The 12,238-nt window shown below is 40.3% G+C and overlaps 1 protein-coding gene and 1 long non-coding RNA gene across 4 annotated transcripts in view; one reads left to right on the top strand and one right to left on the bottom strand.

Annotated features, from left to right (window-relative positions):
• Positions 1-2,273, top strand: part of LOC140581259 (uncharacterized) — a 149,361-nt gene extending 147,088 nt beyond the window's left edge. For both annotated transcript variants that reach the window (XM_072703395.1, XM_072703396.1), the window contains 2 exons: positions 36-779; positions 879-2,273. The gene's annotated coding sequence lies outside the window, so the exon portion shown is untranslated. The remainder of the gene's footprint in view (positions 1-35; positions 780-878) is intronic.
• Positions 2,274-9,517: 7,244 nt separating this feature from the next.
• Positions 9,518-11,897, bottom strand: LOC140581278 (uncharacterized). 2 transcript variants are annotated; one of them, XR_011984332.1, is made up of 3 exons: positions 11,795-11,897; positions 10,160-11,639; positions 9,518-10,085 (listed from the first exon to the last, which is right to left on the bottom strand). It is a non-coding gene; the product is annotated as an uncharacterized lncRNA (long non-coding RNA). The 2 variants fall into 2 exon arrangements; XR_011984331.1 differs by lacking the exon at positions 11,795-11,897 and having other exon boundaries at positions 10,160-11,689.
• Positions 11,898-12,238: the final 341 nt, after the last annotated feature.

Raw genomic sequence — 12,238 nt, 5'->3', positions numbered from 1 at the left:
GTGGTGCCCGCTGTTTTTCTTCTTGTCTTCTACAGTGTGTTGCCAGAGTCCCTCTGGGTTGTGGGCTGCCTGCCTGTGTTCCTGAGAAGCATCTACCCTTCCATAGGGTCCACTTGGAGTGTTGCTTGCGCTGAGGAGGAGAGGAGTGTGTTGTCTTTAGTGAATTACGTTTAATAAACTTGCACTGTTTTATGTTTACTGTACATGTTTGATAACATACAGCCTTGTGACAGTTTTCCTGCATGTCATAAGCATTTGAATATAAATTAACATGTTGAAATCAAATCTGATGTTCTTTTCCGTTTTATTTGGTGTGTGGAAGGTGTGCGGAAGAGGGGGTAGTCTTATACGGCGAGTATATAACAAACTCTATATTTTGAGTGGAAACGTTGGGGGGGTCGTCTTATATGCCCAGTCGTCTTATACATCGGCAAATACGGTACATCTTCACAGTGTGTCTGTCTAAAATGATTCACCTACATGGTACACAGTATGCAGAGGGCATGATTTTATCTTCTGGGCAGTGTAGTGGATTACCAGAATTCCATACGATTGTATTCATTCTTGTCCACATAGAGAAAGTGATGTTTATGTATAAAAGGCTCTCTTCATGGTATATTGAACATTTCAGATCTTATGAAGTTGTTCACACCACTCTTTGGAAATAATATACCTGGTTCCAGATGCACGGATTACCATCCTCTACAAGCATATAAAGTCGATGGGAAATTTATGGTGACTGCAACAACATTCCTCCTCAACTAAATCAACTGATAATGGTATGTTGCCAGCAGGTTTCACTACAGGTGGTCTGTAATTGTCAGTAACATTGTAGTTGATGCTGAATCTAGTTTCTGCTTTTTGGCCTCTCTTTCCAGACTTTACTTCGGGTAGTCCTCTCCCCCAAAGAAGCCAAACGACTCCAACTGGCAGAAATACCAGAATATGTGGACTAGCTAATTGAGGTACTTAAAGAGAGACTCCAACTTGAGAACGATTTCACACTCCAATTTGAAGATTCTGATTTTGGAAATGCTTTATGCCTGTTGACCACAATGTCTGAATTGCCAGAGGGATGTGCAGTCCTACATATTATATGGAACTCTTCCCTCCCTTCAACCCCTTGTAACCCATCTGACCATTCCATTAGTGGATCAGTCTCCTCCTTGGACACAGCCAGTGTTCATTCAGATGATTTTAGGCCTAGCAGCTCTCTCCAGACTCAGGGTAGTTCTAGCGATTCTGTCAAGAGCAGATTAAGACAGGACATTAAATGGCCCTCTCCATTCCCCATCCCAAAGCTCTCATATGATGTTGAGCTAAAATTGCTTAAAGGAAATGAGATCTATGAAAAGACAAAAAAGGCGCTTGAGGTAACAAGAAATGTCAAAACTGAAATTTTGGATAAACTTGCACAGGCCATTTTTGAACTCCGAGCTGGCTACCCTGAGAAAGATGAAGTAGCCTCAGTTGCATCTGCTCTGGTTCACAAGTATCCATGCCTGAGGGACAAAGACAGCATAACGTGCTGTGATGCCAGGCTAACGAGTCTCAGGTACAAGATTGGAAACTTCAGGGCAAAACTGCGTGATGCAGGCTGCAATGAGGTAGATGTGAACAGGAAAAGGCGATGAGGAGATGGGGAAAATGGCCCATTCACTCTCAAAAAGGCCAAATGGGGAGTAGTCAACCATGTCCCAGACTACCCAGACCACCATGATGATAGTTCACGTGAGTGGCTTGCTCTGGTTGAAGAATTAAAAAAAATAAAAGGAATATGGCAGAGAGAATGCAGAACATAGAGTTGACCTTTTCCCTACGACGTAAGGAAATTGTGGAGATGCAGCCTATGGTGTCAGAGATCCAGGAGAGATGGCCTGCGCTGTTTTCTCTGGAGGAGGTAAGGCTTTCCTCATGCTTTTACTTGCATTTAAATGCTCGTTGTATAGTGTGTAAACTGGGTGGCGCGGAGGTGCAGTGGTTAGCACTGTTGCCTCATACCTCTGGAGTTTGTATGTTCTCTGTGTTGTCATTCGGTTTCCTCTGGGTACTCCGGTTTCCCTCTACAGTCCAAAAACATGCTGAGGCTGATTGGAGTTACCAAATTGTCTGTGTGCATGTGTGAGTGAATGGTGTGTGAGTGTGCCCTGCGATGGGTTGGAGCCCCATCCTGGGTTGTTCCTGCCTTGTGCGCATAGCCTCTAGGCCAGGGGTCTCCAACTCCGGTCCTGGAGAGCTACTATCCAGTAGGTTTTCTATCCTACCTGGCTACTGATGAGCCACACCTGTTCCTGGTATTTACCTGAGAACTGGTGTGGTTCATCAGAAGCCAGGTAGGATAGAAAACCTACTGGATAGTAGCTCTCCAGGACTGGATTTGGAGACCCCTGCTCTAGGATAAGCTCCAGCCCACCCCATGACCCTGAATAAGGTTACAGAAACTGGATGGATGTATATACATTAGGGATGCTCCTTTTGACCGTTTAACCGTTAACTGAAATAATTAATTCTGACCGAATATTACTATCAGTTAAACGGTTTAAAATGTTTTTATATATACTTTAATTATTAGTAGTAGTATGAAGTTTTGTGGCATCTCAGCTGAAGATTGCTTTTCACGTTCTAAATACACTGGGTTTGAATCGGCGACTGTGATTACAGGCACACAGGCTTAGCCCACTGAGCCATGAACACAGGTACGAGCTTTGCTGCTGAAAATGGAAACATTGGCGCAAAGCTTCAGCGGCAGAGACGTATCCGTGTGCTATATTGTAGCCGATCGGTGTAAACACTACCCAGACATGTGCTCTTGTTTTATTTCGGTTACAACGGGCGTATTCACATATTTCTTTATCCAATACTAACTGTCGGATTATCATGTTGTTATCATGCGAATAGCGCAATTTGCAAGTGGGAAGGCGATCAGAGCTGCTTCGAGACGCAGACGCTTAAGTCAGTCACTCTTGTTCTTTCTATTCGTATCACGAAGCTATAAAAATGTATTTAGTTTCTACCTATATATATATTTGAAAAGTAGACCGTCCAAGGTTTCTGAGGGTGTTTTTTAAATGTGTATATGATAAAACCTCGCAGAGTTATTTAAATGGTTTGGCGAAATTTCTGTCAGATACCGCCGGCGGGACCGCCGACCCCAGAGGAATTTAATATTCTAATCTAATCAGTTAACGGTTAATGTTCGGTTAACGAACGGCGGTTGTCGGTTGGGAAAATTAATTGAAATGAGCATCCCTAATATACATAAGTGTGTGAACTTCTCAATCTTTCTTGGTAAGGGACCAGGTACTCTCTGGGAATAGTTGACCGAGTGAATAATCTTAACAACACAACAGCAAATAAATTGATCTGCAGTTTACCTGTACAACACATTCACCTATATGTGTGATCAAATCAGATTTGTTGTAATAGCGACAAATGTTAACATTACAGCACAAAACAAACTAATGGCTTAACGTTACCACAATGTAACAAAATTAAGATGAATAACAAGCAAGTGATTTATATTTGTACTTACTTGAGAATGCAACAAAATATTTATTCCACACATTTTACTCATAAGTTCTTGTATCAAGCCGGAAATTATAGAAATCATAACACAATTACAAGACTTCAGGCTTTTAGTCACCTTCATTTGCTTCATTCACTAACAAACTCTGAAGAATAAGTTAATTCATGATATCCTCATAATAGCAGACAGCTCACAGTCATCAAAGTGTTTCACTTTCAATGTGTTCACGTACAATAATATCAGATTTTTAAAATATCTTTTTGCTTGCATCTGGCAGTAGCTGATTCACATATGCAGAGTACTTCATATTACAACTAACAAGTGCACCAAGATGGCGACAGGAGGCGGAATGAGGCAACTGTACGATAAATTGCAACACTCATATAAGGACCTATGAATCATGGATGCTATAGCACCACCTATAGCCAAATGGTGTCTCTTTTCTGGCCTGAGTAGCAGAAGGAATGCTGCACCATTATTGTACGCCAAACTTTATTTGGATTGGATAAATGGTCTATAGGACAGGTTCAAAAAAGTATGTTTTGCACATTTTGCTAATAAGTTAAAGATTTAAGGGGCTGAGCTAGATTATCTTATTAGCATATATCACTGTCTGAGGCCAAGGAATATGGAAAATAAAGAATTGGCTTTCTATGACTCACAGTTCAGAAAATATGGAGCAAAATGTCAAGCACTATAGCGCCACCATTAGGCTGACCAGTTTCTCTTTGCACCATACAACCAAATTTCATGATTCTCTGTCATGTATAAGGGTAATTATTGCCTGCCAAATTTGACTGGCTGTTGTCAGCCATGTTTGATATGTCGATAAACTTTAAATCCCTCAGAATGTTATTTGAACCCAGGTAATTACTTTTCCAGTTTCTAGGTACCACAGCTGTAGATAAGGATTCTACAGTGAATACCTGTGTAAAACAACTCTCCTGCAGATTAGTGATTTCAGCTTTTAGAGCTCTTTTGGACTTCAAATATTTGAAGAAACTTTTAATGTCATCCTTAGCCTCCAATGCAGTCTTCCTTTCTACATTTCTCTTAGCGAGTCTGTTATTTTTTAACTCAACCTGTAGACTTAGATACTCCTGCTTTATTTTGAAATCCTTAGTTAATTTCCATTTGTGGAACAGAGACCTTTTCCTCCTGACTTTATTCTTAATTTCCGTAGTAAACCACCTTGGCTGCAGTGTCCTAGATTCAGTTTAGCTAGAAACAGGTTAATGTTATGTTAATGGTGTGGGGGTGTATTTTAAGTCCTCTTGCACTTGCAACAATGTGCTTTTAAAACAATTCCCATGCCTATTCAACAGAATTGCTATTTAACTCCATTCAGTTTACAGTTTCTGGTTTCAGTCTCATACCATTAAAGTTAGCCTTCCTAACATTGTATATTTTTGTTTTGGACTTTGCTCTTCAGACACTAGAATTAACCTCAAATTTAACCATGTTATGATCACCAAAAAGGACCTTACAGCTTTTTCTTGTTTTATGTTGAAGCTTTGCTGGCTCAGTTCTGACTAATCTTGAAGCTTAGAGAGCTGTGGTCCTGATATCCCCCCCCCCCCCGATATGTGGTTTTATAGCATGTTGGCGTCAAGTCAGAGAGAAATTGTTGGAGATGTATAGGACACATCTCCTGAGTGGCATATATGTTAATGGTGTGGGGGTGTATTTGATTGCCAGTCCTGCCTTTGGATGATTAATATATGTGGAAAGGTGTTAGGACAGTTGTGATACCCTTTTCTGTACAGCTCCTGGTACTGTCCACTCCCCTGTAGACCAATGGTGCTGGATGTATATTTGCATAGCATGACACAGTACTGTTTTTGACTTAACGGGTTTTTTTTTTTAAATACACCAAGATGGCAATGAATAGGGCAAGAGAACAAAAACCACAGAGATGTTTTTTGTGTGCTTGTGTGAGATGGTGTAACTGGAGAAGGCATCGCTATGGAAAACCAATTGTTCTGTTTCTTCTCTTTAGGAAAAACATCCAGACCATATATACCTCTACAATTGAAATTCCTTCAGAATACAAGAACTTCACTACTCAGACCAATTAGCATGCATCAGCACAGGCAATCCAGAACAACTAATAATAAAATGTGGTAAAGACTAATATCAGTGCCATACCACCCTCGATCGTGGCGGGTTTCTAAAAATGAGGCTTAATGAAAATCTGAATATTAAATGAGCAAAGTGATTTTATTTGTTCTTCTATCCCAAGCTGTGGTCTAAAAGCAATAAGGTCACCACCCATTATACCTGCTTTAGTGGAAATACACTCCTTCAACCATTAAGATAGCTCTCACCTTTTCTCAGCCCTGCTAAATAATTAAGTTATGCAGTCTAACAAAGTCTAGCTTCATAATCTGTGTTTGGTGACCTGGTGCTATACATTTCACTCACTTTTATACTACAAGCAGTTCTCAGGTGAGCTTGACTGGTTCTTTTTTACCCTGATTGAGATTATTGTTTACATTTATAATGACAGTTTTTCAATGTTCCTCGACCTACATGAACACAGTTTTTTGGTTATCAGAAGCTAAACTGGACAAAACTTGCATAAAAAGAGAAAAGGCTATGCTGGTCTAAGTCTTTCTTATTATGGTGGGCTAGTAGCAGCAGCTGAATGCCTAAAAGAGTTCAAATGAAAGTACATTAAAATGGGGCAGATATGGACCACCCATTTTGTACTTGTGTGCCACCCATATGGGCTTGCAATTTGGAAGAGATGGAGACACATTGTCTTGACACTGTAAATTGTTGTAAATTGAACACTATAAGAGTTAATAAATATTAACACTATAAAAACAACACTCACTGCACACTGTAAAATGTTAAAGGTAACACTGGATGGTGTGGACCCATATAAACACAATGCAGTGTTAAATTAACACTGGTACATTTGCTGTGTATTTTCTGAAATTGAATATATGTTTTCTGAAATTTAAAATTTTTCCTCAGACAGTCATATATACACTCACCTAAAGGATTATTAGGAACACCATACTAATACGGTGTTTCACCCCCTTTCGCCTTCAGAACTGCCTTAATTCTACGTGGCATTGATTCAACAAGGTGCTGAAAGCATTCTTTAGAAATGTTGGCCCATATTGATAGGATAGCATCTTGCAGTTGATGGAGATTTGTGGGATGCACATCCAGGGCACGAAGCTCCCGTTCCACCACATCCCAAAGATGCTCTATTGGGTTGAGATCTGGTGACTGTGGGGGCCATTTTAGTATAGTGAACTCATTGTCATGTTCAAGAAACCAATTTGAAATGATTCGAGCTTTGTGACATGGTGCATTATCCTGCTGGAAGTAGCCATCAGAGGATGGGTACATGGTGGTCATAAAGGGATGGACATGGTCAGAAACAATGCTCAGGTAGGCCGTGGCATTTAAACGATGCCCAATTGGCACTAAGGGGCCTAAAGTGTGCCAAGAAAACATCCCCCACACCATTACACCACCACCACCAGCCTGCACAGTGGTAACAAGGCATGATGGATCCATGTTCTCATTCTGTTTACGCCAAATTCTGACTCTACCATTTGAATGTCTCAACAGAAATCGAGACTCATCAGACCAGGCAACATTTTTCCAGTCTTCAACTGTCCAATTTTGGTGAGCTTTTTGCATTGAATTTGTATTTTGAATTGTAGCCTCTGTTTCCTATTTGTAGTGGAGATGAGTGGTACCCGGTGGGGTCTTCTGCTGTTGTAGCCCATCCGCCTCAAGGTTGTGCATGTTGTGGCTTCACAAATGCTTTGCTGCATACCTCTGTTGTAACGAGTGGTTATTTCAGTCAAAGTTGCTCTTCTATCAGCTTGAATCAGTCGGCCCATTCTCCTTTGACCTCTAGCATCAACAAGGCATTTTCGCCCACAGGACTGCCGCATACTGGATGTTTTTCCCTTTGTACACCATTCTTTGTAAACCCTAGAAATAGTTGTGTGTGAAAATCCCAGTAACTGAGCAGATTGTGAAATAATCAGACCAGCCCGTCTGGCACCAACAACCATGCCACGCTCAAAATTGTTTAAATCACCTTTCTTTCCCATTCTGACATTCAGTTTGGAGTTCAGGAGATTGTCTTGACCAGGACCACACCCCTAAATGCATTGAAGCAACTGCCATGTGATTGGTTGATTAGATAATTGCATTAATGAGAAATTGAACAGGTGTTCCTAATAATTCTTTAGGTGAGTGTATATATATATATCCTCCTGAGACCCCACCCATTCATTTATGTCCATTGTAGTGGACATGTTGTTTTTGCGTCTATCTTTTCACTGATGTAAGGAAACATATTTATTACTGTTGTACACTAAAGAGGACATGCTGTGAAATTAAAAATAAAATTGAAAAAATCTAAATTGTAAGATGTCTTATTTCCTCCAATGACAAATAACCAATAATTGAAGGACACTTTTTCCCTTGGGTCTCAGGAGGAGTATTTGCAGCGACCGTCCAGTGCAGCCATGTATTTTTTGACTTGGCCACTAGCACGCCTCATACAGCAAGTCAATCTGCAACTGACTTTTTCAACCAATTTATTTAATTATTTAATTGAGCTGGTGTTGAAATTTAACAAAATCATGGAACAGTTGAGGTGCCACTGAGGAGAGGTTTGGGAAATGAAGCCATGTTCATCTAGCCATCCAACTAGATATCAGTAACTTTTTAGAAAACAGAAGAAATTGTTACTAGTTTTTATTGTTACTCTTAATTTGCATATGTTCTAATGTAAAATTTTTGTTCTAAGCCAAAGTGTCACGCCCACGTCTGTCACGCCCACATCTGTCACGCCCACAGGGGCGGATCAGACAGGTGCGGGGCATCAGGGACTGATTACCTCCTCAATATAAGGAGAGTACCTCACACAAACAAACCGCGAAGTATTGCGCTATGTACAGCCTTACTGAGCGTTATTCTGTCCTGTCTCCCTTTAATCCCGTCCCTTGCCTGTTGTACAATCCTTACCTCTCATTCCTTGCCTCCTCAGTTCAGCTCCCGTCCTTGACCCGCCTGTCCTGCTGAGCCCGGCTTCCCCTGTTGTCCAGCCCGCCTGTTCCCCCGTCCTGTGTGTGCTTGTTGGACTGACTCCCCGGCTTTCGACCCCTGCTCCTGTTTTACGACCACGATTTCCGCTCGCCGTCTCTGGACTTGTTAGCCTGATTAAAGCTCTGTTTCCCCGTACTTCTGGATCCGTGTCTCCCTTATCTACCCGGTGTGACACAAAGTACATTTGCTACCCAGATAAACAGGTTTAAACATTTCTTTGGACTGCCAAAGACTTTTGCACAGTACTGTGTGTATATATATATACATATATATTCTGCCCTCTCGGACAATACATGACAAGTCCTGGGGACTGATGTCCACATGTAACTTCCATGGACTTTTATACAGAGATTGCACAGCAGATGTTCTTTATTATTCCAGGTTAATGGTTTTATTCAATAATATGTAGAAATTATTCTTCAATTTTATATATTTTTGTAAAGGACAATTTCTGCCCTTTAAGACAATGCAACACAAGCCCTGGAGATGGATTTCCATATGCCATTCCGTTTTACATTCAAGTTCATAAGTGTCATGTAAAAATGAGTCCCCAGGATGAATATATCATTTTAAAGGGCAGAATTTTGTCTTTAAGAAATTATATAACAAAAAAGACAATAGTATTATATTGTCACAAAATTATTGAATTTCATTTTTCACAACAGTGACAAAAATGGATGAGGCTTAGTTCAAACAGTGTCAGTCCCCAATTATGGCAGACAGGTCAGAAACATAATGCTGCTCCACACAGCACTTGAACTGCATGTATTAACTAATAGGTAGTACAGACTATTACACAGCTGATATCTAGCTTCACATTTTAAACTCTGAATGGTGTTTGTACAGCTTAAACTGTAAAAGTAGCATGACAAAGTGGGAATAATAAAAAAGCAATCACAAATATTCAATTCAGTCCAATTTTATTTATATAGTACTTTTTACAACGGATGTTGTCACAAAGCAGCTTTACATGTTACTGGCTCCAAGCCCCTAAAGAACAAGCCCAAGGCGACAGTGTCAAGGAAAAACTCCCCAAGCTGAAAATAGGAAGAAACCTTGAGAGGATCAAAGACTCAGAAGGGGGCCCCATCCTCCTCTGGGCGACACCGGAAGAGTTCATGCAGTTTAAACAATCCAAAAGCGTGTGTCTAGATAAGGTTTAGAGAGTCTCTAATGGATCCTGCAAAAAGGCCTCCGCAGGGTCCACCTATCATAAAGTCAGATTTTTCCAATGGTGAGCCATTGGGTCTCTATGAGGTGTTGGTCCAAGTACAGGCGAACAGCGGCATTCTGTCATGTCCATTATGGAGTCCAGTAGGAGGAGGGTCCCACAGGAATCTGGCGGCACAGGGTCTCCATAGTGCTGGATCCTGTAGCCACAGGCATCTTAGGCAGAACATCTAGGTCCTTCGCTGGCTCCATGAAGTGTACATGCAGCTCGGCAGAGTGGATTAGTCACATGTATGATGCTCTGAAGAGTGAAGGGTTTATACAAGTATAATGTTAAAAGACGGAGGTCCTACGGACCTCGATATAACAACTTACCTACGAAGGTGAATTGGAAGGTAGCACAGACATTTCTTAAGTGGGAATCCAGAGATAATCCAGCGTCAGTGTGAATGCAGATGTGGACATCCAGAGACGACAGCGCCCCTTTTCCCCACTAGTTGTGTATGGAGCTCGACAGGAGGAATGGAGATGTAGAGAAAGGGGTTAGTCACACACATAATATACTGCAAAATAAAGAGTAAACACAAGTGCCATGAAGCAGAATCGAGCTCCAGCAGGCCTCAGTTTACAGTAAAGGAATTGTAAGGCAGACATGCTAACAAAGCAGTTTTACATATTACCAATTCCAAACCATTAATGGGCAACCTTAGAGTAACAATGGCTAGAAAAAAAAACCTTAGCTATAACTAGGAATAAAACATTGTGAAAAGCATGAACATGTTCTCCCCTTGCAGAGTCAGATCACGCATTTGAAGTGTTCCCAAGTGTTTGTGTGTTTTAGGTTCCTGTTAGTGAACGCTCTTCTGCCATTCTGTCTGACATCAAATAGAAAGTCCACTGTGTCTCTGCAATGTCCAGGTCCAGGTAGTTATAGCCATTTTATGCAGCGGTATGGAGTCCAGTAGGTCTCAGCAGGGTGCCAGTGATGCAGGGCCTCTGCAGACCTGGATCGTAGAACCACAGAAAGGCAGGCCATCTGCCGAATGCAGCTTAGCAAAGAGAAATAAGAATGGGTCAGCAAAATACAGAACATAGAATGTACTGCAAAATACAAGGTGTACCCAACAGTCATAATGCAGTGCAGGAGCCACTTCAGCTACCACCAATGTGCAGCACCCACCTTGCTGATCAACACAGTCATTCTGCAGCAGTTACACTCACTATACATGTACATTAGCTAAAGTGGTAAAGAATTCACAGATTAGTGATTAGGAGGCAAATTTGAAATGGTCATGGTGACAGTTGTAGCAGGATATACACTAAAAAAAAAAATCCATCAAAAAACGAAAAATGTACTGGCAGAAAATTCACAATTTTCCACAGTTTGTTGTTCCAAGGAATATAACAGTATGTTGATGGGCCCTTGAGTCATGAAAAATAATGAATGTAGTGAAATACTATATTTTCTAAATACTTTGTGTAGTTTTGTGAACAACATAAATTATTAAAGAAACAAATCTACATTGGCAGAATGAAGAATTAAAAATGAAAATAAACTATTATTTAACAAATATTACTTGGAACAACAAACTTTGGAAAGTTGTGATTTTACAATATTTTCCATTAGATACTTGAAGAAAGAATCTGTTAATGGAAAATGTGCCAGTAATTTTCTACCAGTACATTTTCCGTTTTTTGACGGATTTTATTTATTTATTGTTTACAATGTATCTTAGCCATTCCCATCCAACCTTATCCTATTCTATCTTATATTATGTTAGCTGTTCCAAACATACTTCATCTATTCTATTAAATCGTAGCCGTTCCATTCTTACCTCATCCTATTCTATCTTATCTTAGCCGTTCCAATCTTACCGTATTCTGTTTTATCTTATCTTAGCCATTCCAATCCTACCTTATGCTATTCTGCCTTACCCATTCCTATCTTACCTTATCCTATTCTATCTCACCTCACCCATTTCTATCCTACCTCATCCTATTCTACCTTACCTTAGCCATTCCTATCCTACCGTATGCTATTCTCTTATCTTAGCCATTCCTATCTTAACCATTCCTATCCTACCTTATCCTATTCAATCTAATATTAGTCATTCCGATTCTACCTTATCCTATTCTATCTTACCTTACCCATTCCTATCCTACCATATCCTGTGAAATCTTACCTTACCCATTCCTATCCTACCTTATCCTATTCTACCTTATCTTATCCATTCATATCCTACCTTATCCTATTGTTTCTTACCTTAGGCATTGCTATCCTACCTAATGCTATTCTACCTTACCCATTCCTATCCTACCCTGTCCTAATCTATCTTTCCTTAGCCATTTCTAAACTACCTTATGCTATTGTATCATACCTTAGCCATTCAACAACAACAAATAAGAATTTTTTTTTTTTTAGCGCATTATCACAACATTACATCGTCTCAAAGC

The sequence above is a fragment of the Paramormyrops kingsleyae genome, chromosome 20, assembly GCF_048594095.1.
Source record: "Paramormyrops kingsleyae isolate MSU_618 chromosome 20, PKINGS_0.4, whole genome shotgun sequence".
In the NCBI taxonomy this organism is placed as follows: domain Eukaryota; kingdom Metazoa; phylum Chordata; class Actinopteri; order Osteoglossiformes; family Mormyridae; genus Paramormyrops; species Paramormyrops kingsleyae.
This window is presented reverse-complemented; position numbering and strand designations above follow the sequence as displayed.